The sequence below is a fragment of the Amblyraja radiata genome, chromosome 3 (assembly GCF_010909765.2).
Source record: "Amblyraja radiata isolate CabotCenter1 chromosome 3, sAmbRad1.1.pri, whole genome shotgun sequence".
Lineage (NCBI taxonomy): Eukaryota > Metazoa > Chordata > Chondrichthyes > Rajiformes > Rajidae > Amblyraja > Amblyraja radiata.
This window is the reverse complement of record NC_045958.1, coordinates 14898941-14926489: the sequence shown is the minus strand read 5'-3', so window position 1 is coordinate 14926489 and position 27549 is coordinate 14898941.

Genomic DNA, 27549 nt, shown 5'->3' with positions numbered 1-27549 from the left:
AAGCCCCTATTTTCTATACGCTGGTAGGAACCAGACCCAACTACCTCCATGGTTATGGGTATTCTTCTGTTTCCTGCCGGTCCAACGAGTCTTGCACGTTGTGGCGGTGATGTTGGGGGGTGGTGCATTTTCCATGGGGTCCGCTCTGGTCCCTGGTCTAAAGAAGACTTCCGGTGATAGAATGCAGACCCCGAGCTTTCACCAGTCCCATATGGTAGACGTCGACTGATGGACGCGATGGGGTGCTGCTGCTTAGGAATTATTGTTTTTGGTTTGCTCGTCCCGGGGCCTGCCCTCATGAGACCGAAAGTTTTTTAAGGCCTCTTCCATGTCCTTCATATGCTTTGTGAGGTTTTTGCCAAAGAGCAGTGGGTCTGGCTCAGTGCCTGGGGTTTTGCACAACCCCGCAAATTTAGGATTTTACTTCGGAGTCACATGAGTGATTCCGTGAAGAAACCGCTCAGCACGCATGCGCGGCATTACGTTCAGCAGAGCAACAGCGGCACAGCGGGAGTCAGGCGCTCCCGCTACGGAGGTGAAAGTACGGACCGTCAGGTAAGCTGAGGTCGGGGGTTTCTTTCACAGGGAGCCTTCTGCTTTCTGGCAGAGAAGAAAGGCTCTAGAACAAACCTGTCCCCCGCTCGACTCCACGGAGGAGCGTTCCATCTGGGGGGGGGGCAGCAACAGAACAAACCTGTTCCCCGCTCGACTCCACGGAGGAGCATTCCATCTGGGGGGGGGGCAGCATCAAGGCGGTAGGTCCGCTTACCCGGCGCCCCGCTATCCCGACACCGTGCCGAGCCCAGCCCCGCTAGCGCCTGAGCAGCGGGCTGGAAATAACGCCACGGAAGAGGCATCCAGCCGGTGGCTCCGACTTGTCGGACGGGACGTCTTTCCACCCGCCAGGGGGGAAAGACAGCCGCCTGAACAGACCTGCCCCCCTCTCGACTCCACGGAGGAGCGTTCCATCTGGCGGGGGCAGCAACAAGGTGGTAGGACCACTTACCGGGCGGTCCGCTATTCCCCGACACCGCGTCCGAGCCCAGCCCCGCTAGCGCCTGAGCAGCGGGCTGGAAGTAAAGCCACAGAAGAGGCATCCGGCCGGTGGCTCCGACTTGTCGGACGGGGACGTCTCTCCACCCAGGCGGGGGAGAGACAGCCGCCTGAGTCGCATGGAGCGGCTCTTGGAGCAGGAGCTCCAGCGAGGTGCACCCCAGGAGGGGCGCTCTCGCAGAGGGAGGTCAGGCACTCCCTCCACAGTGCCTTGTGCACTGTCCATTGCTTCCTCCTTTCCAGAGGATAGCATTGGTGACCAGGACTGGGCTGGTCAAGAACAGGGGCAATGGCTGAAGATCTCGGGAGTATGCAAGGGGTGCAGGAACAGGAAGAGCCGCTAGGTGTGGTGGACAGCTACGTGGAAACCCCACATGCAGGAGGCCGTGAAAAGCCTGACGTCAGCCATCACATCGTTTTCCTCGTTCCATGGACAAATACGGAGATGACCACAACCTTCGTAAACAAGTCATAAGACCTGCCATAAAAATCCTACATTTGCGGGGTTGTGCATACCCCAGCCACTGAGCCAGACCCACTGCTCTTTGGCAAAAACCTCACAAAGCATATGAAGGACATGAAAGAGGTTTTACAAAACTTTCGGCTCATGAGGGCAGGGCCGGGACGAGCAAACCAAAAACAGTAATTCCTATGCAGCAGCACCCCATCGCGTCCATCAGTCAACGTCTACCATATGGGACTGATGAAAGCTCGGGGTCCGCATTCTATCACCGAAAGTCTTCTTTAGACCAGGGCCCAGAGCGGACCCCATGGAAAATGTGCCACCCCCCAACGTCACCGCCACGTCAGACGACGTGCAACACTCGTTGGACCGGCAGGAAACAGAAGATACCCATAACCATGGAGGTAGGTGGGTCTGGTTCCTACCAGTATATAGAGTAATACTAACACATGGGAGTCTATCATGAGTGATCAGTATATACTCAATGGCATTAGTGAATACAAATACATTCATACTAGAAAAATTTCCACCAGGTCAACATTCACCCCAGAGGGTATTTTTCCCCTCTCCGTTAAAGAAACGAGAGGGACAAGCTGAACTGGTGAGACTAATTACAAAGGGTATCATGGGAAAACCTGAACCCTTGCAATTCGTATCAAATATATTCACTAAACCCAAAAAAGATGGTGGATGTCGCATCATCATTGACTTAACTTCACTAAATATGTTTGTTAAGTACATACATTTCAAAATGGAACCGGTTGTTACTGCCAAACAACTAAAATCCAAAGGATACTTCATAGTAAGCATTCATCTTAAGATGTTTACTATTTAGTACCATTCACAAGGATCATCGCAGATACCTGAAATTTACCTGGATGGGGCAGCTATAGCAGTTTAAAGCATTACCCAATGGGTTCACATCAGCCCAAGATTGTTCACCAAGACACTAAAACCAGCTCTGACAATATTCAGAAGACAAAAACATATTGTCATGGCATATCTTGATGATATCTTAAATGGTAGGCAAGACCATGGAATTGACTATGTTAGCTGTATCAGCTACCAAACAGTTATTCGAAACCCTGGGATTGTCTTACATCCAGATAAATCTAAGTTGAAGCCATCCACTATCATGGACTACTTGGGCTTCACAATTAATTCAGTCTACGTGACTGTAACATTGCCAAGAAAACGTTTGGCATAGTTTCAGCCTATTATCATCACTAGCCCTACGTCAGTTATCCAAACAGATGCCAGTGCTCAAGGCTGGGGAGCAACTAACTCTATATCCAGCACAAGTAGTAGATGGACTAACCCAGAGTCATCGTTATCACTTACACTGGGCATTAATTATCTAGAGATGTTGGGTGACTTTTATGGTTTAAAAGCATATGCATAAATATGCATCACTTGCATGTACGGTTACAAATAGATAATACTACGGTGGTGGCCTACATTAACCATATGGGCGGCATAAAATCGGTATCATGCGACAAATTGGTCAACACAATTTGGCAATGGTGTGTCCAAAGACATATTTGGCTATCAGCAACTTACCTGCCAGGTAAGCTAAATACAGTGGCAGATACCAGGTCACGTAAATTTAATAACAACATCGAATGGATGTTAAAACCCCCCGCAAAGGTTATCAAGCAATATGGCACGCCAGATATCGATTTATTTGCATCAAGGTATATTTGCATAAGTATAATTCCAAGATGGCGGATGTGCGGGAGTGGGCGCCGTCTGTGTATGGCAGCCTGCCCGCAGTCCGTCTCTTCACCTTTTTTTTATTTTAAGTCCTGTCCAAAATGTTAGTGGAGGTATTTTATGTGGTGGGTGGGGGGGGGAAGGGGGAAACTTTAATTCTTAGTCCCCTACCTGGTCGGAGAGGCAGCATCCCTCCGAGCTGCTTCTTCGCCCCGTCCTCGCGGCCTACCATCGAGAATGGAGCGGCGTTTCCTGTCGGGACCGGTCAGGACTACAGCTTCGGCGGCGGCGCAAGGACACCATCACGGAGCGGAACCACGGAGCGGGCGATGCCTTACCGGGTCGCCGTGCGGTAAGCTCCGGAGCGCTGTGGCCGTCGATCCAAACATCGCGGAGTTGTGGCTGTGGGCGTCCGGCCGCGGGCGGCGCTGGATTTGGAGCGCCGCGGAGCCAGGGATCGAGTTCGCCGGGGTCGGAGCTCCAACCGGCGCGGCCTGAAGTCTACGCGTTCTCCGGTCTCCGGGGAGGAGGCAGCCGCTCCAGACTTTCCAAGCCGCTGAGGAATGTTTCACCCGACACCAGTGTTCCATCTTCACGGCAAGAGGGCCCTGAAAACATCGGACTGGCTGCAAGGCCACAAATGGGCCCCGACCTCGGGTGTTTCAGAGGAAGAGGACTTAACTTTCTGCTGCCTTTCCCCACAGTGGAAAATTTTGATTCTGCTGTGGGGGGACGTTTGTGTTGAACTCTATAATGTGTTGTGTCCATTTTCTTTCTTTATTTAATTTTAACCTTTTTCTATGGTTTGTATGTAAATTTATTATTTAATTTATGTAAAGCACTTTGGTGTCAATGCAAGTTGACTTAAAATGTGCTATATAAATAAAGCAATAATAATAAAAAAGGTTAAATCACCAGGTGCCTATGTATGTCGCTTGGGAACCAGACCCTGAGGCAGCAGCGGTAGATGCGTTCGCGCTGGATTGGGGAATTTCTTCTTCTATGCATTTCCTCCCTTCTGCCTCATCAGTCGGGGACTACGCACAATACAAATGGACTCTGCTTCAGGTGTTTTGATAGAACCCAACAGGCCTACACAGCCATGGTTCCCAATACTACATGACATGGTTGTTGAAGCTCCGATGGTATACCCCAGTGACCCAGAGTTATTAACACCCAGTGTCGGGCGCAAGCCACCCGTGCCATGAAAAAATCAAACTCATGGGTTGCAGATTCTGCACAAACCACTTCTGGGACTGGGATTATCAGAACAAACCGTCGACACCATGTCAGCATCCCTCCGAACATCCACTAAAAAACAGCACTTGTCCAGCATCAAAAAATGGGAGAAGTACTGCTTGGATACAGGGACCACCTACTCAACCGCTACAGCTACCAACGTACTGGATTTCCTGGCGAACCTTCACCACGATGAAGGACGCAGCTACAGAGCCATCAACACAGCTAGAAGTGCCCTGCCTGTCTGTTTAAAACCAGCTCCAGGACAACAGGCCATGGGGTTGCAACCGCTGGTGGTCAAACTAATGAAGGGTATTTACAACTCTAACCCCTAGACCAAGGTACACCCATACATGGGATGTCAGTGTGGTCCTGACATACCTCAGGGGATGGCCACCAGCCAGATCCCTCAACCTGGAACAATCTATGCTCAAAAACACTCATGTTGATGGCACTTGTATCTGCACAGAGGGTCCAGTCACTACACCTATTGCGACTGGACAGCATGCTCACAGCTCCAGACCAGATCTCTGTCGTTATCCAGAGACTGATCAAACAGAGCAGACCAGGAACACCTAATCCAGTCGTGGAATTCCGGGCTTACCCGCCAGAACCACGGTTATGTGCCATGTCCCACCTACTATCCTACATAGACACAACCAAAATATTCGAGGGAGATGAAAAGCCTTGTGGGTCAGTCATAAAAAACCTTATGGTCGGGTGACGAGCCAAACCATTGTGAGATGGCTCAAGCAGGTGCTAAAAACTGCTGGGATAAACACTAACATGTACAAATTTTATTCCACCAGGGCAGCATCCACGTCGACGGCTAAAAGAATGGACGTGCTTATAGACCACATCCTGGCTACAGCAGGATGGTGGGGGGACAGACCGTTCAGAAATTCTATAATAAGCCGTTGGCAAAACCTGTTTTATTTGCAGAAAAGATTTTACAGACTGCAAATATTTAATTTAAGCCCAGGGGAACAATTTAATTTCTTTATTGTTATTGTTAAAAAATATCATTGTGTTTTTCTACAAACAGATTCATTGGTTGATTACGATAACACACTTCCTCCCTCAAGGACTTCGGCAGTGCGTGAAATAATACCTGTTACACGGTTTGAAATCACAGAGCTTTGAAGTCTTCACGGAATCACTCACGTGACTCCGAAGTAAAATAGTAAGATTAAACGAGAACTTACCAGTTTGTAGTTTGATCTGTATTTTATGAGGAGTTACGATGAGGGATTACGTGCCCTCCGCTCCCACACTCAATAATATGGGTCAAACTGATAAACTGATGTCTCCTTGTCTTTACTATGTTTACTTCAATAACTGTGTCTATCTGTGATTCCACACCGCTGCTTTGAAGTATGCCGCGCATGCGTGCTGAGCGGGTTCTTCACGTAATCCCTCATCGTAACTCCTCATAAAATACAGATCAAACTTCAAACTGGTAATTTCTCGTTTAATCTTACTATTTTATGGCAGGTCTTATGATTTGTTTACGAAGGTTGTGGTCATCTCCGTATTTGTCCACGGAACGAGCAAACGATGTGATGGCTGATGTCAGGAGCCTGAGGATCCGCTGCAGATTTAGCTCCTGGTTCCGAATATTTGCCCCAACGTGCCCCCAGTTTTGGCTGTTTACAGCCGGCACTTTAAGGGACTCACAGTTCTCTGGAGCTGTATACGTTTCTAAGGCCTCATTGACCACCTGCTCCTGTAGGGGCCTGTTGGAGAGGTGGTGAATGCTGGCCGCTAGTTTGGCCTTTAACTGCCTTCCTGCACGTGGGGCTGCCACGTAGCGGTCCACCAAACCTAGCAGCTCTTCCTGTTCCTGCACCCCTTGCATACTCCCGACATCTTCAGCCAGCCCAGTCCTGGTCACCAAAGCTACCCTCGGGTAAGGAGGAAGCAATGGACAGTGCACAAGACACTGTGGAGGGAGTGCCTGAACTCCCCCTGCGAGAGCGCCCCTCACAAGCGCGTCTCGCTGGAGCACCTGCTCCAAGAGCCGCTCCATGCGGCTCAGGCGGCTGTCTCCCCTCCCCGTGCGGGTGGAGAGACGTCCCCGTCCGACAAGTCGGAAGCCACCGGCCGGACGCTTCTTCGGTAGCTTTACTTCCAGCCCGCTGCTCAGGCGCTAGCGGGCTGGGCTCGGCATGGTGTCGGGGAATAGCGGAGCGCCGGGTAAGCGGTCCTACCGCCTTGTTGCTGCCCCCCCCAGATGGAACGCTCCTCCGTGGAGTCGAGCGGGGGACAGGTTTGTCCAAGAGCCTTTCTTCTCTGCCTGAAATAAAGCAGAAGGCTCCCTGTGAAAGAAAACCCGACCTCAGAGCATACCTGATGGTCCGTTCTTTCATCCCGTAGCGGGAGCGCCTGACTCCCGATGCGGCCGCTGTTGCACTGCTGAACGCAATGTCGCGCATGCGTGCTGAGCGGGCTCTTCACGTAGTCACTCACGTGACTCCAAAGTAAAATTCCCTGTTTTCTCTCTCGCTCCTTTCTTGAAAAGTGGGATAACATTAGCTATCCTCCAATCCACAGGAACTGATCCTGAATCTGTAGAACATTTGAAAATGATCACCAATGTGCCCACGATTTCTAGAGCCACCTCCTTGAGGACCCTGGGATGCAGACCATCAGGCCCTGGGGATTTATCAGCCTTCAGTCCCATCAGTCTACCCAATACTATTTCTCGTCTATTGAAATTTCTTTCAGTTCCTCTGTCTCACTAGATCCTCTGTCCTCTAGTACATCTGGGAGATTGTTTGTGTCTTCCTTAGTGAAGACGGAACAATGTACCTGTTCAACTCATCTGCCATTTCCTTGTTCCCCATAATAATTTTACCTGTTTCTGCCTTCAAGGGACCCACATTTGTCATTCCTAATATTCCTTTCCTAACATACCTCAAGAAGCTTTTACTATCCACCTTTATATTCTTGGCCAGCTTACCCACGTACTTCATCTTTTCACTCCGTATTGCCCTTTTTGTTACCTATTGTAGTGTTTTGAAAATGTCTGAATCCTCTGGCTTCCCGCTACTCTTTGCTATGTTATACACCTTTTCTTTTAGTTTTATTCCATCCCTAACTTACCTTGTCAGCCACAGTTGCTTCTTACTCCCCTTAGAATCTTTCTTCCTCTTTGGAATGAAATGATCCTGCATCTTCTGGATTATGCCCAGACATTCCTGCCATTGCTGTTCCACCGTCATTCCTGCGAGGATCATTTTCCAGTCAACCTTGTCCAGCGCCTCTCTCATGCTTTCATAGTCCTGTTTGTTCAACTGCAACATTGACACTTCTGATTTAACCTTCTCCCTCTCAATTTGCAGATTAAAACATCATATTATGGTCACTATCTCCTAGCGGTTCCTTTACCTTGACTTCCCTTATTAAATCTGGTTCATTAGACAACACTAAATCCAGAATTGGCTTCTCTCTGGTAGGTTCCAGTACAAACTGCTGTGAATCCATCTCGGAGGCACTCTACAATCTCCCTTTCTTGTTGTCCGGAACCAACCTGAGTTTCTCTAGCATTTTGTGTATATCTTTGGATTAAACCAGCATCTGCAGTACCTTCCTACAGCATCCTTATGGCAACAGTCGGTATGTTTGCATTATGTATTTTACTGATTATGTTACATAAAACATAACAGAATAAAAAGAAATCTATCAAGATATTGTTAATATGACATCTAAAAATTAAACAGAATACAGTATATTCTTCCTATGGAAGTGCTGATTGGGAGAATTACCACTAAATCTTGCAATTATGATTTCAATTAAAAATTAATGTAATTGTTGAGAACAATGCTTTAGATTCCGTAATTGCGTGCACCACATTTAGGTATATCTGATTAAACTTTTACAATAAATACAAGCCAATTTCTGTATTAACATGGGCATTTTTATAATGGTGTGCAGGAATGATCTGGAATTTGTGTTTTAGGAGACATTTAGCCATTGTTTAGTTTAGTTTAGTTTAATTTAGGGATAGGGTGCAGAAACAGGCCCTTCGGCCCACCAAATCTGCACCGACCAGCGATCCCCATACACTAACACTGTCCCACACACACACTGGAGACAATTTACAATTTTACCAAGCCAATTAACCTACAAACCTGTACGTCTTTGGAGTGTGGGAGGAAAACGTAAATCTCGGAGAAAACCCACGCGGTCACGGGGAGAACGTACAAACTCTGTGCAGACAAACACTCATAGTCAGGATCAAACCTGGTTCTCTGGCGCTGCAAGCACAGTAAAGGGCCTGTCCCACGAGCATGCAACCTGCATGTGGCAAGCGCGACCAAAAGGGCAGGTCCCACCAGCATGCGCCTGCATGCGGCAAGCGCGACCAAACCAGAAGCGGGAGCCGCCCGGAGGTCGAGTGAGTGACATGGCGTCGAGGCAGGCCGTTGCCGCGTGGAATTTGTAAACACGGTCAGTTTTTCTGAGCCCCGCGCGATGTCGGGACCAGCTCCGCACAACTCCATACACAACTCTAGCTCCAGAAATCGAAGTGGGACCGGCCCCGCGAGGCAGTACGGCTCAAGCGACCACGTTAGGTCGCGCTTGCCACATGCAGGCACATGCTGGTGGGACTGGCCCTTTAAGTCGCGCTTGCTGCATGGAGTCGCATGCTCGTGGGACAGGCCATTAAGGCAGCAACATGTTAGGTTAAGACATATTTATTTTGGGAAAGCAACAATAAATGTGAAAGGTTCAATTTTTAAAGCTTTTGGATGAGCAGTCTTTCTTTAGTGAAATCTTGCAAATGCTGAAACATATATTTTGTCTCTGTGGATATTGTATCATATCATTCCCAGGACTGGCCGGTAATTACCAGCTGAAGCATCATCTGAGCCAATATTTAGCTTCTATCACAAAGACCCAGATTGTAAGTCCTGAAGGTATAGTTCAGTAGGAATAGAAATAGCATTCGGAACATTGCAGCTTTCCATGATCACTTAACTACTGTAGCATTCAGTGCAATCATTTATCCACTTTATTTGTCACTTATTGCTTAGAATCCAAGTCCTAATAAAATTTAATTCCTTCCTAAAATGAATAAGAAACACAGAACTTCATCAAAAGAGGAGCATAACAAAAAAAGTGAATAGACTTGTCAAATGCTAGGACTCCGTACATCACTGAGATTGCCAGAAATGTGTTGAATGTTTGAAAATGTTAGAGTAGCCCAACACAAAACAAAACATATTAAGAGTATATAAATATATTATAAATTGAATATCACAGTTGAATATTGTATCACTTTTTAATTCAGAAAATGCAAAGATGAAGCACCTTGGACATTGCTTGCCTACCAAAATAAATCATAATCTGACAGCATTGTAGAAATCCACACAAAATAAGATATAATTCTATTCACCATGTCAGCAAATAACTATGTCCATTTCTCATTAAAAGCCTAATTGATGCTACAATTAAAGTTTTTCCAGATATCCACAAATTAACAACTTGGATCAGGATTGATAATCAGGAAGATCCACACAAACATTCATCCTCTCTGTGTAATAAACCATAGACTTGTACAGTACAGAAACAGGCCCTTTGGCTCATCATGTTTGTGTTGGCCATTGAATACCTATTTCTATTGATTGCATTTCAAGTCCTCATCTAAATATTACTTAAATTAAGATTTCATACGCACTCTGATGAAATTGTTTTTGCAAATCCTCTCTAAATCTCCGAGCTCTTGCCTAAACTTGTTTTCTTTGGAGGTGGACAGCTCTGCTCCGAGGAAACATTTCTCACTATCTTCTCTATCTATGTCCATTGTAATTTCATTCTCAGCACCAGGGAAAGCAAACTCAGCCCTTCCTATCTCTCTTCTGTTTCTTGCTCATTGCTCATTTTAGGAATGTCATAAGGCCATAAGTGATAGGAGTAGAATTAGGCCATTCAGCCCATCGTCTACTCCGCCATTCAACCATGATTGATCTATCTCTCCCTCATAACCCCATTCTCCTGCATTCTCCCCATAACCTCTGACAAGTTGATTGATTGATTATACCTTTAATAATCCTATACAGGAAATTACAGTGCCACGACAGCTTCAAGACAGACATAACACCACACATTTCCTCAAATAGCTTCCATACTTAACAAGTTAAAATACAAGTTAAAATACAAGTTAAAATACAATGAATGATAAAAAAGTGCAGTTATTTATGCGCATTATATAACCTTATAGCAGCTGGTATACAAGACTTCCTGTATCTCTCAGTTTTGCACATTGGTGCAATCAGTCTCTGACTGAAGATGCTGCTCTTGATCACTTTCAGGGCGTGGAGTGGGTGAGTGGGGTTGGTCATTATTGAACCCAGTTTGTTCAGAGTTCTGGCCTCTGCCACCTGCTGGACCGTTCGTTGCTCAGCCTCGACCACTGAGCTGGCCTTCCTGATCAGCTTGTCCAGTCTGTTTTTGTCCGCTATGCGGGCGCCATCTCCCCAACAGGCCACAGCAAAACACAGAGCACTGGCCACCACTGAATGGTAGACACTGCACAGCAGGGGTTGGCAGATGTTGAATGACCTCAGCCTCCATAAAAAATACAGTCGGCTTTGTCCCTTCCTGGACACCGCCTCCATATGACTCTTCCAGTCCAGCTCACTGTCAAGCTGCACACCAAGGTACAGTTCACGTTACATTTATTGTCACATGCACCAATTGGTACAGTGAGATTTGAGTTACCATACAGCCATACGATTAAAAAGAACACAATACACGATAGAATTTAACATGAACATCTCCATACAGCAAAATCAACATTTCCCACTGTGAGGGAAGGCAATAAAGTTCAGTCATCTTCCTCTTTGTTTACCCATGGTCGGGGCCTTTGAGCCCTCCGCAGTCGCCGCTACAGTGGCCGGATGTTCAGGCCCTCTCGCCGGGATAATAGGAGCTCTGGCTTTGTAGCAGAAGAACACTCTCATTGGCTTGGGATTTACGAATCGGCCACTTCTTACCAAAGTCCGCGGCTCCCGAAATCCACAGGCCGAGTTGGGTGGAGATTCAACGCTGGCGACCCTCGGCAAAAGATCCCAGGACTCCGCGATGTTAAAGCCAGCTCGCCCGCAGCTAGAAGCTCCGCAAACCACAGCTCCACAGTGTTAATCAGCAGGCCCAACGCTCTCCGGAGCTCCAACATAGGCGATCCCCGGTAAGGCATTGTCCCGCTCCGCGATGGAATTCAGTGCTGCGCCGCTGCTGAAGCTCTGGCCGGTCTCCGGCAGAAAAGGCCGCGCCAATCCAGATGGTAGGCCGCGAGAGGGGTGTAATATGCGACTCGGAGAAAAAACGCATCCTCGACCAGGAAATGACTGGGAAATTGTTTCCCCTCTTCCCCCCCCCACATAAAAAAGACTAAGAAACCTTTTAAACCATACTTTTGAAACTAAAAAAACAAAAAGGGTGAAATGACAGACAAACTGCTGGCGAGGCTGCTGCACGCCGTGACACCCATACTAATCAAAATCGATCTCTGCCTTAAAAATATCCACTGGAGGCCTCCACAGAATTTCACAGATTCACCACCCTCTGACTAAATAAATTTCTCCTCATCTCCTTCCTAAAAGAAAGTCCTTTAATTCTGCGACTATGACCTCTAGGCTCTCCCACTAGTGGAATTATCCTCTCCGCATCCACTCTCTCCAAGCTTTTCACTATTCTATATGTTTCAATGAGTTCATCCCTTATTATTCTAAACTCCATCGAGTACAAGCCCAGTGCCGTCAAAAGCTCATCATACTCATTCCTGGATGTCCCCTGCACTCTCTTCAATGCAATCCCATCTTTTCTATTGCGTGGCCAGACCTGTATTCAATATTCTAGATTTTTTTATATAGTTGTAATTTAACCTCTGCTCTTATATTTTATGACCTATTTAATGAAGGCAGTCATCCCATTACCTTCTTAACCACCTTATCTATTTGTGATGCCTCCTCAAGTATATTTGGACAGATACCTACTGTAACTATACGTGAAATAGCAACACAGATAGTGTACAAGTACCTTCAGTTCTCTGTGTTTACTAGGTATTATGTGTATCCTAACCTCAAAGGTATTTAATTGTCACGGTAAATGCAAAAAAATCTGTGTAGTGGGTGTAGGATAGTGTTAATGTGCGGGGATCGCTGGTCGGCGCGGACCTGGTGGGCCGAAGGGCCTGTTTCCGCGCTGTATCTCAAAACTAAACTAACAATCTTAGTTCATTTAGAATGTGTCAAAGGATTTTCCATGCTGTTAGTTACAAAAAAGGGATTGTTAACAGTCCACTAATACATTTCTGGAAAGGCTTGCAGTGTGCTTGCAATGCAGCTAATGTATTCACCAGGGTGTTATTTGTGGGCCTTTATTGTGTAGCCAGCAAGAAACAATAACATCTTTACTTTTGTTCCTGGTGATATATTTTGCAAAGCTAGCTCCATGTAGAGTGTTAACCCACCCACCCCATTGTATTTATTCTTTAGATAGACTACTTGCCTGGAGATCCTGTGGTTTAAACATCATTGTATATTCTCTTGTGCAGTACTTCACGAATCACATAATGCCCATTGAACCTCAGTGCACACCCATCTGTTATCTTAACTTTCAGGCATAGAATTTAAATTTCACAATTTCATTAACAGCATGAATAACACTCTACATCAGCATCACTTGCCATGATGTTAAGGGATAGTCAGTAATACGCAAAACAACATGGAGAAAGAGACCAAGAGTCAAAATTCAAGTGTGTTTTATCATCATATTTCCCAGACTGAACAATGAAATTCTTACTTGCTGCAGCATAGTAGAATATGTGAGCCTGGCACACTGTAAACAGTATAATAAACAAAAAAAAGTCCAGTATATATATATCTATATTACTAAAAGTCTGATCTTGACCATTTCCTGTTGTTCTGTATATTGATTTTAGAAAAAACACTGCCACTTACGGCTGTGATTTTGGCCATCTTACTCAGAGTCCCCCTCCGCTGCGCAGGACAGGAGGATTTTTACCAATGATTAAAAATAAAAGAGTTACTAGTGTTTAAAAAATGTTGAGATTCTCTCTCCTGAAGGCCATGCCCCTTCCGGAGGGACTATAAAACCCGGAAGTGTTGCGTGCCTCAGTCAGTCTCTGCAAGATGGAGGAAGCGAGAGGGTCACGTCTCTCAGTCTGAGCTGTGACTAACACTGTATACATGTCTACTAAACTGTGAGTGTGGTTTTACTGACCTTGAGTGCCCTTAATAAAGCACAGCAAATGGTTGTTGGTGGTGGTTGGTTTGAAATAAAGCACAGCGAATGGTTGTTGGTGGTGGTTCGTTTGAAATAAAACACAGAGTCGGTGGTTGGGTGGAGGTTGGTTTGAAATAAAGCACAGGATTAAACGCCTAAACTTGAGAACTTCCTGTTTGCACTGTATATTGATTTTAGATAAAAAGCTACCACTTACCGCTGTGATTTTTGACCATCTTACTCAGTCCCCCTCCGCTCATCAGGTGCAGAGGATTCTCCCATCAATAAAAAATATAAGCGTTTCTAGTGATAAAAAATGTTGAGAATCTCTCTCCTGCCAATCACGCCACGAAGGCCACGCCCCTTCCGGTGGGAGGGGGGAGGGATTATAAAACCCGGAAGTGTGGTTGTGGCTCAGTCTCTGCAAGATGGGGGAGGGAGAGGTCACGACTGTCTAAGCTGTGAATTAACTGAACACACTGAATGTCTACTGAACTGTGAGTGTGGTGTTTATGTGGTGTTTTGTGTGGTTTTATGTTGGTTTCACCCCGCTTGAAATGGTATGAAACTGCATTTGAATGTGGTGGCCTTGCACCCTGCATGAAATGGTATGAAACTGCATTTGAATTTGGTGGCCTTGCACCCAGCATGAAATTGTATGAAAATGAATTTGAATTTGGTGCCCTATCACCCTGCTTGAAGTGGTATGAAACTGCACTTGAATTTGGTGGCCTTGCACCCTGCTTTAAGTGGTATGAAATGGCACTACAATTTGGTGGCCTTGCACCCTGCTTGAAGTGGTATGAAACTGCACTTGAATTTGTTGGCCTTCCACCCTGCTTGAAGTGGCATGAAACTGCACTTGAATTTGGCGGCCTTGCACCCTGCTTGAAGTGGTCAGAAACTGTACTTGAATTTGGTGGCCTTGCACACTGCTTGAAGTGGCATTAAACTGCACTTGAATTTGTTGGCCTTCCACCCTGCTTGGTGGCATGAAACTGCACTTGAATTTGGTGGCCTTCCACCCTGCTTGAAGTGGCATGAAACTGCACTTGAATTTGGCGGCCTTGCACCCTGCTTGAAGTGGTCAGAAACTGTACTTGAATTTGGTGGCCTTGAACCCTGCTTGAAATGGTATGAAACTGCACTTGAATTTGGTTGGCTTGCACCCTGCTTGAAATCGCATGAAACTGCACTTGAATTTGGTGGCCTTGCACCCTGCTTGAAGTGGCATGAAACTGCACTTCAGTTTGGAGGCATTGCATCCTGCCTGTAGTGGTAGGAAACCGCACTTGAATTTGGTGGCCTTGCACCCTGCTTGAAGTGGTATGAAACTGCACTTGAGTTTGGTGTACTTGGACCCTGCTTGAAGTGGTATGAAACTGCACTTGAATTTGGTGGCCTTGCACCCTGCTTGAAGTGGTCGGAAACTGCACTTGAATTCGGTGGCCTTGCACCCTGCTTGAAGTGGTTGGAAACTGCACTTGACTTGTTAAGGGCTTGGACACACTAGAGGCAGGAAACATGTTCCCGATGTTGGGGGAGTCCAGAACCAGGGGCCACAGTTTAAGAATAAGGAGTAAGCCATTTAGAACGGAGACGAGGAAACACTTTTTCTCACAGAGAGTGGTGAGTCTGTGGAATTCTCTGCCTCAGAGGGAGGTTCTCTGGATGCTTTTAAGAGAGAGCTATATATAGCAGAGTCAGAGGGTATGGGGAGAAGGTAGGAACGGGGTACTGATTGTGGATGATCAGCCATGATCACATTGAATGGCGGTGCTGGCTCGAAGGGCCAAATGGCCTGCTCCTGCACTTATTGTCTATTGTCTATTGTTTATTGGGAGAGGTTGAGTAGACTGGGGTCTATTCCTTGGAGCTTAGGAGGATAAGGAGTCATCTTATAGTGTATAAAATCATGAGAGGAATAGATCGGGTAGATGCAGTCTTTTGCCCAGAGTAGGTGAATTGAGGACGAGAGGACATAGGCTTAAGGTGAAGGTGAAAAGATTGAATAGGAATCTGAGGGGTAATTTTTTCATACAAAGGGTGGTGGGTGTATGGAACAAGCTGCCAGAGGAGGTAGTTGAGGCTGCGACTATCCCAACGTTCAAGAAACAGTAAGACAGATACATGGATAGGACAGATTTGGAGGGATATGACCAAACGCAGGCAGGTGGGACTAGTGTAGCTGGAACATTGTTGGCCGGTGTGGGCAAGTTGGGCCGAAGGGACTGTTTCCAAGCTGTATCACTCTATGATTCTATGACTATGCCTCTTTGACAAGGCCAGCAGCATAATCAAGGACCAGTCCTACCCCAGTCACCTCCTCTTCTCCACTCTCCCATCAGGCAAAAAGCACAGTTTGAAAACGCATATCACTAGATTCAGGGACAGTTTCTTCCCAGCTGTTATTATCAGGCAACTGAACCATCCTCTCACCCAGCTAGAATGCGATCCTGAAACCTCCCATCTATCTCATTGGAGATCTTTGAACTATCTTTAATCAGACTTTGGCAGACTTTATCTTGCACTAAATGTTGTACCTTTATCCTTAATGTGTACACTGTGGGCGGCTTGGTTGTAATTATGTACTGTCTTTTATTTGATTGGATAGCACACTAACAAAAGCTTGTCATTGTACTTTGATGCACGTGACATTAATAAACTAAACTAAACTAAATGGAAACACTAACACTGTTAAATTGAAGATGTTATGACATATTCCATGGACATATTAATGACAATGAGATTTCTTAAAGCCAGCACAGACTCAAGGACCTTTTGCGTACTTTCTGTGACCGAAACATGAAAAAATATGTGAAACTCCACCTTGATTTTCTAACCAACCTACAGCAAGGGTAATATTTAGTAGTCAATTAACTGACCAGTCCACACATCTTGGGATGTGGGAGGAAACGTACCTGAAGGAAAGGGAGAATAGACAGAGAGCACTGGAGGTCAGGGTTGAACCCGCCTTGCCAGAGCTGTGCAACAGCAACAATATGTGCTGTGTCATGGTGCTACCCACATCAATATAATTAAAATATTCAATGGTCTCTAAATATTGATTTTATGATGGTTGCTTAGCTGTGTTAGTGACTGCATTCTGAATTGCTTTTTAACATATGTATAAAGCAGCAGTTGTTGTCCAAAATATATTTTTACTTTATAAAAAATGCCAGCTGCTAATTTGCAGTTGAGATTTATTTGGAAGCAATCAGAATGGGCTAATAAAATATATTTTTAGAAAGCATTGGGGAATTTTATCTCATTGCACATTGAATTCTTCAAGCATAACTAATAATTCCATAAAGCCCCTAGCACTATGGATGGCAATAGAACATTTTGATCAACTACCTTATTTTATTTGACTGCTAGCAAATGGAACTTTATAATCCTTGAAGCACAATTGATTTTGTTTAATGTTATTAAATTGGTTATGTGGTTTGACATAAAAATGATGCAATCTTTACTATACAAGTCAAAGTTAAAAAACTGAGGCAAAACTGACTGATAAGTGGTATAAGCGAATACCTATCCAATTAATTCCCCATTTCCAACTAATAATATTAATGTTAACCATTTTAATGATTAAATTCCAGCATCACTAAACTGAAGCACCTAACAAATTTTATGGTCAACATATGCAACTAATTTGTTGGCAGCTGCCCGTGAGAAATTTTGCTGATTCTCCTCCCTTCATGGCCATCAATTTGTTTATTTTGAACATCTCGTCACGAACTGCAGTTCTACTGCAGTTGTACAGGGTCTTGGTGAGACCACACCTGGAGTACTGCGTACAGTTTCGGTCTCCTAATCTGAGGAAAGACATTCTTGCCATAGAGGGAGTACAGAGAAGGTTCACCAGACTTCACCAGACTGATTCCTGGGATGTCAGGACTTTCATATGTAGAAAGACTGGATAGACTCGCCTTGTACTCGCTAGAATTTAGAAGATTGAGGGGGGATCTTATAGAAACTTACAAAATTCTTAAGGGGTTGGGCAGGCTAGATGCAGGAAGATTGTTCCCGATGTTGGGGAAGTCCAGAACAAGAGGTCACAGTTTAAGGATAAAGGGGAAATCTTTTCGGACCGAGATGAGAAAAAACATTTTTTACACAGAGAGTGGTGAATCTTTGGAATTCTCTGCCACAGAATGTAGTTGAGGCCAGTTCATTGGCTATATTTAAGAGTGAGTTAGATGTGGCCCTTGTGGCTAAAGGGATCAGGGGTATGGAGAGAAGGCAGGTACAGGATACTGAGTTGGATGATCAGCCATGATCATATTGAATTGCAGTGCAGGCTCGAAGGGCCGAATGGCCTACTCCTGCACCTATTTTCTATGTTTCTATGTTTCTATGAACTTTAGTAATGACGTTTCGGTGTTGTAATTTTTTTTCTGGCAGGCAAACTACTCCCTAAAAATAGATTTGCTGAGTGGTTCAAACCATCTGCCTGTTAAGGATGATGGCTACAAATTCATACCCGCTTCTAACGTTGGAAGTGATGGGTGAAGCTGTCATTAAAACACCAGCTAAACTGATTAATTGGACATGGAGCTGGATCTAATTCAACAAGAACCGTACAGCAGTTTCTAATTGGCAGCAGTGAGTTCAGTTGAAATTAGTTTAGCTAAATAGATAATAGGATAACCTGGACAAATTTCCAGCAGGAATAAAAGCTCGTTCCTGCCATTCACTGTGTATCTCTTGCCCTGTTTTAACTTTCCAAAATGCATCCCTTTGCACCGGTCTGAGTTATGCCCCTGTCCCACTTAGGAAACCTGAACGGAACCCTCTGGAGACTTTGCGCCCCACCCAAGGTTTCCGTGCGGTTCCCGGAGATTCCCGGAGGTTTTTGTCAGTCTCCCTACCTGCTTCCACTACCTGCAACCTCCGGCAACCACCTGCAAGCTCCGGGAACTGCACGGAAACCTTGGGTGGGGCGCAAAGTCTCCAGAGGTTTCAGCTCAGGTTTCCTAAGTGGGACAGGGGCTTTACATTCTATCTGCCATTTCCACGCTCCTTTTCCCAGTTGATCCGGATCCTCATTTAACTTTAGGCAAAAATATTCACTGTCCACCACACCATCAACTTTGGTGACCAAATGTGACCCTTGTCATAGAATGCTGAGTCTCTAGCCAATTCACAGAGAGCTGATGATTTTTCCATCGTCTAATTGAATATAATCGGGATTACAGTATTGTTGGTTAAACCAGAATTCAGCAATCGACCCGAAACATCACCTATCGATGTTCTCCAAAGATGCTGTTTGACCTGAGATACTCCAGCACTTTGTGTCCTTTGGTGTCATCTGCAAATGTTGCTAATATCGTTACCTATATTATCATTCCATTACTTCTCTTCTATCTAATTTCTTGTAGCCCTGCAAACTGCTTGCTCTCATGTGTCCTTTGACTCCCCTTTCATTTCTCATCTAATCCAAAGGATAATTTACAGGAACCAATTAACATCTTTGAAATGTGGAAGGAATCCAGAGCACCCAGCAGGGCCCAACACAGTCATGGGGTGAACATGCAAACTTGGCATGCACAGCAATGAAGGTCAAGGTTACACAGCAGCCAGACGCGGGCTGACAAATGGAAGATTGCATGTGGGTGTATAAATTACAGGTAACAAACATTTTAAATAAAGAAATCTCTGCAATTTCCTATTGGCCTTCACCACCATTACCAATGGTCAGCATAGACATCTTGGACCATTGTGCCTGTACCTGTGCTGTACTGTTCTATGCTGAATGCTGGTTTACCCCAAAACACTATCATCTAGTTCACATTAAATTAGATGATGGATAAATCTATGTACATCAACTCTTTGTGAACAAGCAAGAGACTCAGCACTCTATGACAAGTGTCACGTGTTTTCCCTAATTGTGAACAGGCCCACCTTACCTGCCCATGATCTAGAAATCTCATATCAAGAATGTAACAATATCCACGTATATGTCGTGACAACAGTTAAGTGCCTGAGCCACTTCGCAATTTTTTCGGCGACTGCCGGTGTCATTGACTGGCGTGCCAGGTTGCCGAAAAACCGTCAAGTTATACGACAAGCCACGACATGCTACGACACAAGCTGCGACAATTAACGTCATCCAGAGTCACCATTTTTCGGGACCTGGTGTGACCACAACAGCGACAACATACAACAACCTACGACATCATGCGACTGCACAGATGTCAAACAATGACAACCGAGGTCAACATACGGACACCCGCGACACGATACAGTAAGATACGACCAGCTACGACACTGTCTGCAACATCTGAAGAGAAGAGAAGCCAAGTAACGTCATTTTGATCCGTATCTTGACGTAAGCACTGTCGGCGGTTGACGTATGATGACGCAGGTTGTTGCAAAAGGAATTCGCCGAGGTCATGACCTTGCGACATCGTACGTCACCTGGCATCACCCTGGAGACAACCTACGACAGCAAGTACGACAGCAAGTACGACAGGTGACGACAGGCAACATCAAGCCCACTGTCGCCGCAAGGTTTTGAACATTTTAAAATCCAGCGGCGAACAGATAAAAGTGACAACACTTGCGGAGACAGCTAACGACAACACAGGCGTCAGCCCGTGTCATGCCGCCTCACGCCGCGACCATGAGGCGCAACCTATTTTTCGGCTATCGTGGGACAGGGGCTTTAATGAGTTTAACACCTTCATAGACAGTTCTGTTCACTGGGACTGAAATATGTACAAACTAACTGACTGCCCAATAACAGTGGTGAACAACAAAAACAGTCATCAAAACTGAGATTATCTGTATTAAGATTGTTATTTCTAGTTAATTAAACACTATTGCCAATTAATAAGTTTAGTTTAGTTTAGTTTAGAGATACAGTGCGGAAACAGACCCTTCGGCCCACCGAGTCCGCAACGATCAGCGATCCCCCCACATTAATACTTTCCTACACACACTAGGGACAATTTACACCTATACCAAGCAAACTAACCTACAAACTTGTACGTCTTTGGAGTGTGGGAAGAAACCGAAGATCTCAGAGAAAACCCACATGGTCATGGGGAGAATGTCCGAACTCTGTACAGGTAGCACCCGTAGTTAGGATCGAACCCGGGTCTCTGGCAGTGTAAGCATTGTACGGCAGCAACTCTACCGCTGCGCCACTGTGCCGCCTCCTGTATAAGCTTCCTGAATCATTAGAAGAACCTGCAGTTTTATATATCAATTTCATTTAAGAATATGTTTCAATGACAATCCTGAAACTTCCCATGGTTTTTAAACGATTTAATTGACAGGAAGAAAGTAAAAAAGTTTAATTTTGCTTCTACAAGTAGCGACCTCACAGAACGGAGAAATAGCTTGAACCAACAGTGGATGTCCAGCCTATCTATGAGAGCTTAGTAACAGCGAATGCTTTCCTGTTGCTATTACACTTTAACCAACTTGAAATATATTCTTATCATGTCTCCTTCTTTTAGTGCGAATGAAATGAATGTGACCCATCTTGGATAGTTCACCCTCAGTCTATAAACAAGCAGAGGGATTATTCTGACCCTGGATACTTTACTGTTGTTGTCCAGTTCCTGCCTCCATACAAATTGATTTTCTCACAATCTTGGCACTGGGATTTCTCACTATAGGCTTTGATGTGTCTGCTGTGTGTATTAATGCAGTCCTGTTACCTAGAGTGGATACTCAACTAGTCAATAAAACTTGAACAGTAAATTCTTCAGGCTTAGATTTATTTAGCCCTGCTGGTATTCAGTGTCAGTGAGAACATCAGCATTCACTCTGTTTTCAACTGGACTTGGAAACAATTATAAATATCACCAGTTGCTGTAATTTATTATATGCACCACACACCATCTTGAAAACCAATTTGTTTCTTATATATTCTCCGAAAGAATGTTTCTTATATCACAAATTGGGTTAACGACTGATATGATGGCTGTGCTCTATGGCAAATGGTGGTCTTCCAGCCATAGCTTTGTTGGTATAACAAACATTCTGGAGGAACTGAGAGGATCAGACAACATTGATGGAGGAAATGGACAGACGACATTTTGGGTCAGGGCCCTTCATCAGACTGATGGGTCAACTGATGCAGTAATTGATTCTTCAACATTTAAATTTTGTTTTTTTGTTAGCAGCGACAATTAACTCTTTCATCAAAAACAATTCCGAATGAAATTCATCAGCAGCCTTGATATTTTTAAGAAAAGAAAAAATATTGCATTTCAATTCCTTTTGTTGTGACCTCAGGGCATATCAAATTAGGGTTAACATATATGTAGTGCCAAAATACAATACTTGCCAGGATTTGTATACAACTGTTACAGTAAAGGGCCTGTCCCGCTGTACGAGGTAATTCAAGAGTTCCCTTGAGTTTCCCCCGATTCGAACTCGGAGAATTACGGTAATAGCCGTGCGTAGGTACTCGGGGCTCACGTGGAGATTTTTCACAGTACTGAAAAAACTTCACGAGTTTCCGCATTTCCTGAGTACCTGCCGTTAGCGTTACGAGCCTCTATGAGACATCCACGAGCTCCGACGTAGCCGCTACGTACATTCTACGTACTTACCATGGGTTTGATTTTTTTTTAACTCGGGAGAGCTCTTGAATTACCTCGTACAGTGCGACAGGCCCTTAAGGAGAGAGCATTATTGTCTCAGAAATTAAATGTAAAGTTAAAAAAAAGTCACCTGTGTAATGTATATATTGTAATTAGCATATGTTATGTCTTGTGCGAGGGGACGCATGTGCTAGAGGAGACTTATGGTGGCGTCCTGCAATAAAGAAGCGTGCTAGTTTACTCCTGTATCTGAGAGTTCTTTTGAGTCAGTTCCAAGTACCCAAAATACACTACAATTGGCGACGAGGATGGGATAGAGTTTGTGAACTCACCCACAGGACTGTTTTGCAACACGTAGGATTGTTTAACAGTTTAAACAGTAGATACGGAGTTGTGTCACAGTTGTTTGCGAGCCGGACAAGAGAGGCCTACAGATCCCTCTATGCCGGGGACTGCATTTAAAACATCAGCTGTACAAGTCGGCGAGTTTTGTCAGGCTATCTCTATGTTGTGTCTACGTGGCAAGATGTCGTCCTTCGGATTGTTACTCATTTTAGACTGAGTTTTCCTTTTGTCAAATTCCTCAAGCTGAATAGTCTTTGTATAAGTTTTAGGTGAATTGTTACATCAAAACACACAACAACAGCACGAAGAGGATAAAAGAACAGAAAAGGAAAGAAGAAGGACTGTCAGAAAAAAAATAAGGTTGTGTTTGGAAACAAAGTGGAACGGCACCAAGCCAAAAGATTTGGCGCCAAATGGTTTTGAATTGGCACCAAAGAAAAGCAAGGTCGGAACAGGAAGCAAGGAAAACAAGTGGGGCAGTAAGTAAGTGTCACCGAAGAAAGCAGCCGAAAGCTGGAAGCCTAACCAGCAGGACAGCGACGGTGTCAACTTACCTGGAACATTTTCCAGGGCTGTGTAGCCAAGGCAAAGGGGCAGAAGAGGCCCAGCAGCTGCCACCGACTTCGGACATTTTCCAGGGCTGTGTAGCCCACAGCCAGGCCCAGGAGCCGCCAACGACGTCGAGTGAGGGCCTAGTACCGGGTAGGTCACGGACAGGTCCGGTGAAGCCACCAACGAAACGGAGTCAGCCCGGCTGGGAGAAGAGTCAACCCGGTCGAGGAAGAAAGCCGGCCGCGTGAGAAGCGGACCAGCAGCGAGAAAAAAAAGCCCGGCCACGCGTGAGAAGCGGACCGGCAGAGTAAAAGAAAACTGGCCGCGAGAGAAGCGGACCGGTCGTGAAAGAAAGCCCGGTCGGGAGTAGAGTCAACCCGACCGTGAGCAGAAGAGAGGGTCCGGCCGCGCAAGAGAAGCGGACTGGCCGAGGGGGAAAGCCCGGACGTGAGAGCAAAGAGTGGGTCCGCGCAGAGAAGCAGGACAGCACTCAAGCACTTCAGCCCGGTCGAGAGTAGAGTCAGCCCGGTCGTGAGCAGAAAGTGGAGAAAGCCCGGTCGCGAGAGAAAGCCGGCCGAGGGAGAAGCGGGTCCGCGCGAGAGAAGCGGGACACAGCGCTTAGCCAGCCCCCGACTAGCAGCAGTAACTAGCAGCGACACACCTTCCGCAGGTTGTCCACGGAGCCAGCGACGAGCCGAGCAGTGGGTCCAGTGGAGAGCAGCGGGAGGGCTGTAGAGACAGCGGGCAGGCAAGTCAGCAGAGCAGCGGTAGTCGACTTGGCAGCGAGCCAGCGGCTGCAAAAGTAACGGTGAAGCCCGGAGCAGCCAGCAAAAGCAGCAACAGTGGAGGTCTGGCGAGGCCAGCAGCAAAAGTACTAGTGGGGACAGCTCGAGAGGTCGAGAAAGCGCTGGAGTCCATAGGCCGACAGGCTGGACCAGTGAAATCCTTCAAAGTAAAAGCAGGACTGTAGAATGTAATGCATTGTTCACTATTCCTTCACAGTAAAAGCGGGACTGTTTGGATGTAATGCATTGGTCACTGTTATTAATAGTAAATCTGTGTGCATAGCAGGAATATGGTTAAAATGTTCTAAATGTCTATTAACATGAAATGTTGGTTAATAGTATCAATCTATTATTATAAGGATTAGTAATAGTCAGTGGGCTGGATCACTTTTAGTGTGTAGAAGGATTAAGTCTAGTGCAGAATACACAGTGAGAGAAAAGAAGATAGTGCACCTGAATAGCAACAGGTAGCATGACTTTTCAAATTGTAGGAAACGTGCCCCATTTAAATTCTGGGTGTAATTTTGAGAAATGGACCAAAGTCTTGGAGGCTTGTTTCATTTCCAATGATATTGCTGCAGAGGAGAAGAAGAGAGCATGGTTCATATTAGGCTTAGGAAGAGAGGGTTATCAAACCTTACGTATGTTACTGCTGCCAGCAGCGCCCACGGGTAAAATGTATGAGGAGTGTAAGGAGGCTTTAATGGCTCATTTCTCGCCAAAACCTCCAAGGGTATCCAGAGGCAAGGAGCCTGAACTAAAGAGGGCAGAGAGTATCTCAAAGGACCAAGGTCAAGTGCAAAAGGACAAAGGTCAAGTGCAAAAGGACAAAGGTCAAGTGCAAAAGGACAAAGGTCAAGTGCAAAAGGACAACGGTCAAGTGCAAAGGGACACAAGTCAAGTGCAAAGGGACACAAGTCAAGTGCAAAATGACACAGGTCAGGTGCTAAGGGACAAAGGGCAAATGCAAAGTGGCAGAAGTCAAAGGCAAAGAGAAATTGCCATCCAAAGGGCAACCCTAGCTATTCAAGCTGCATTCAGGGGTATGAATGTATGGAAAGAAATCCGGAACAAACAGAAGGCAGCAACGGTAATACAAGCAGCATTTAGAAGGCACAGAGTATACCGTCAATACAAGGCAATGAGATTGGCAGCTATAATAGTACAAACCCATTATAGGGCACACCTTCAAATGGAAAGTGATCGCAAAACTTACATGAAGGTATGCAGAAGCGTTGTACTGCTTCAGGCAGCCTACCGTGGAATGCTTGTTCGAAGGCAACTGCGGGGCATGCATAAATCTGTCAAGGTCATACAGACTTATTATCAGATGTATAAACAGCGTCAGTATTTTAAGAAACTACGCTGGTCTGCCATTGCGGTACAGCAACGATACAGAGCATGCCAGATAAGAGATGTCCAAGTGAGACAGTATAAGAGTTTGAGAGAAGCAGTGGTGTGTATTCAGGCCTTATATCGCGGGATCAAAGCCAGAGTATTGGTAGAGAAAACCAAGGCAGCACGCTGTATAAAGTCATTCATAAGAATGTGCATTACTAGAAAGCATTTCTTGATGCAAAAGGCGTCTGTAGTCACTCTGCAAGCTGCATACTGTGGTTACCGATTAAGGGTATGGTACAGAGCTATGCGACAAGCAGTCATTTCGATCCAGAGATGGTACAAAGCATGTAAAATAGGGCATTCCCAGTTTGTGCAATATCAGTCAATGAGGGATGCAACTATTACCATTCAAACTGCCTACAAGAGTATGGTGGTTAAGCAAAAGAGAGCTACTGTAAAAGTGCAGTCAGTACTCCGTATGAGTTGGTATAGGAAAGACCTAAGGAGACAAATAGTTGCACAACAGAAAAGGCTGAAACGATACAAAAGACTTAAACGATATAGGAAAGACTTCCTCAAACCGATTTATACAGCAGTTGTAGTGCAGTATCACTACCGTGCTTATGTAGTAAGAGAAATATACAGAGCGCAAATCAAAGCCACTGCTGTATTGCAAGGAGAGTATAGATCCTACTTCTTGATGAATAACCAGAAAGGTGATTTAAGAAGACAAATAGACGAACAGCAAAAAAGGCTTAAACGTTGCAAAGAACGGTTAAATAAATGTGTGACGATGAGCAAAAAGCTGTTAACAGAAAAGTCTAAAGAAGAGAGGCTTGTCGGCCGAGACAAATGTATGCAGGACCGATTGCGATTAGGACACTTCAGTATAGTCCAGCATGGAGCTTCCTTCACTGAGCAATGTATGCAATGTATGCAATTATGCATTGTAGAATGTCATTATACAACAAGAGCAGATAAATACGTAGTGCCAGGAAATTGAGTGACAGAGAGCGACTGAAAAACAAAAACCTGCAGTCAGGTGTCAGATCCCACCTACAAATAATGAACAGAAACAGAAGAAATTTTAACTTTAGCAGAATATCAAGAACAGGAAGAAATCTGCAAATTAGATTAGGATATTTAAAAAGGGAAGAGGCAGAGATACAGGTAGAGCTAGAGTGATTAGAAAGATGAGTGGAATGAACCATTATAAGTGCTAAGTTTAGATACAGTTTACAGTTATGAGGATGTAATGTCAGACGACTGTAATAATATAATTTTGCAACTGTGTGTTAATCAATTATATTTAATGTAGTAGAAATGGTGTTATTCGCCTCCAAGCTAAAGGGGGAGCAGTGTAATGTATATAATGTAATTAGCATATGTTATGTCTTGTGCGAGGGGACGCATGCGCTGGAGGAGACTCATGGTGGCGTCCTGCAATAAAGAAGCTTGCTAGTTTACTCCTGTATCTGAGAGTTCTTTTGAGTCAGTTCCAAGTACCCAAAATACACTACAACCTGCTAATTTAATCTTCAGTCTGAATAGGGCCTGGACCCGAAATATCACTCATCCCTTATCTCCAGAGATGCTGAATGTCCTGCTGAGTTAGTCATAGAAACCTAGAATGTTACCGTGTGGAAACAGGCCCTTCGGCCCAACTTGCCGATACCGGCCATCATTGACCCAGCTACACTAGTCCCATGTTGAAAAATCTTCACGAAACTTCACGAGCTACCGCGTATCCCGAGTACCTGCCGTTAGTGTTACGAGCTGCTAAGAGATGTCCCGAGCTCCGACGTACCTGTTACATACATTCTACGTGCTTACCACGAGTTTGATTATTTTTTTAAACTCGGGAGAGCTCTTGAATTAGCTCGTACAGTGGGACAGCCCCATAAAAGGATTAAAAGCAGTCATTTTATGGATCTGCTGTGTTGTGTTCTTTGAATTAGCCTGGGGGCTGAGGATCAACGCAGTTTCAAATAAGCAATTGTTTACAGTGCAAAATAAAGAACACAAAGTGCTGGAGTAACTCAGCGGGTCAGGTAGCATCTCTGCAGTACATGGATAGGTCATGTTTCGGGTCGATACCCATCTTCAAATGAAAGAAAGGTCTGAAGAAGGGCTCCAATCTCCCGGGATGCTGCCTAACCCGCTGAATTATCGCAGCTCTATGTGTCTTTTTTTGTAAACCAACATCTGCAGTTCCTTATATCTCAAATACTTACCGTGC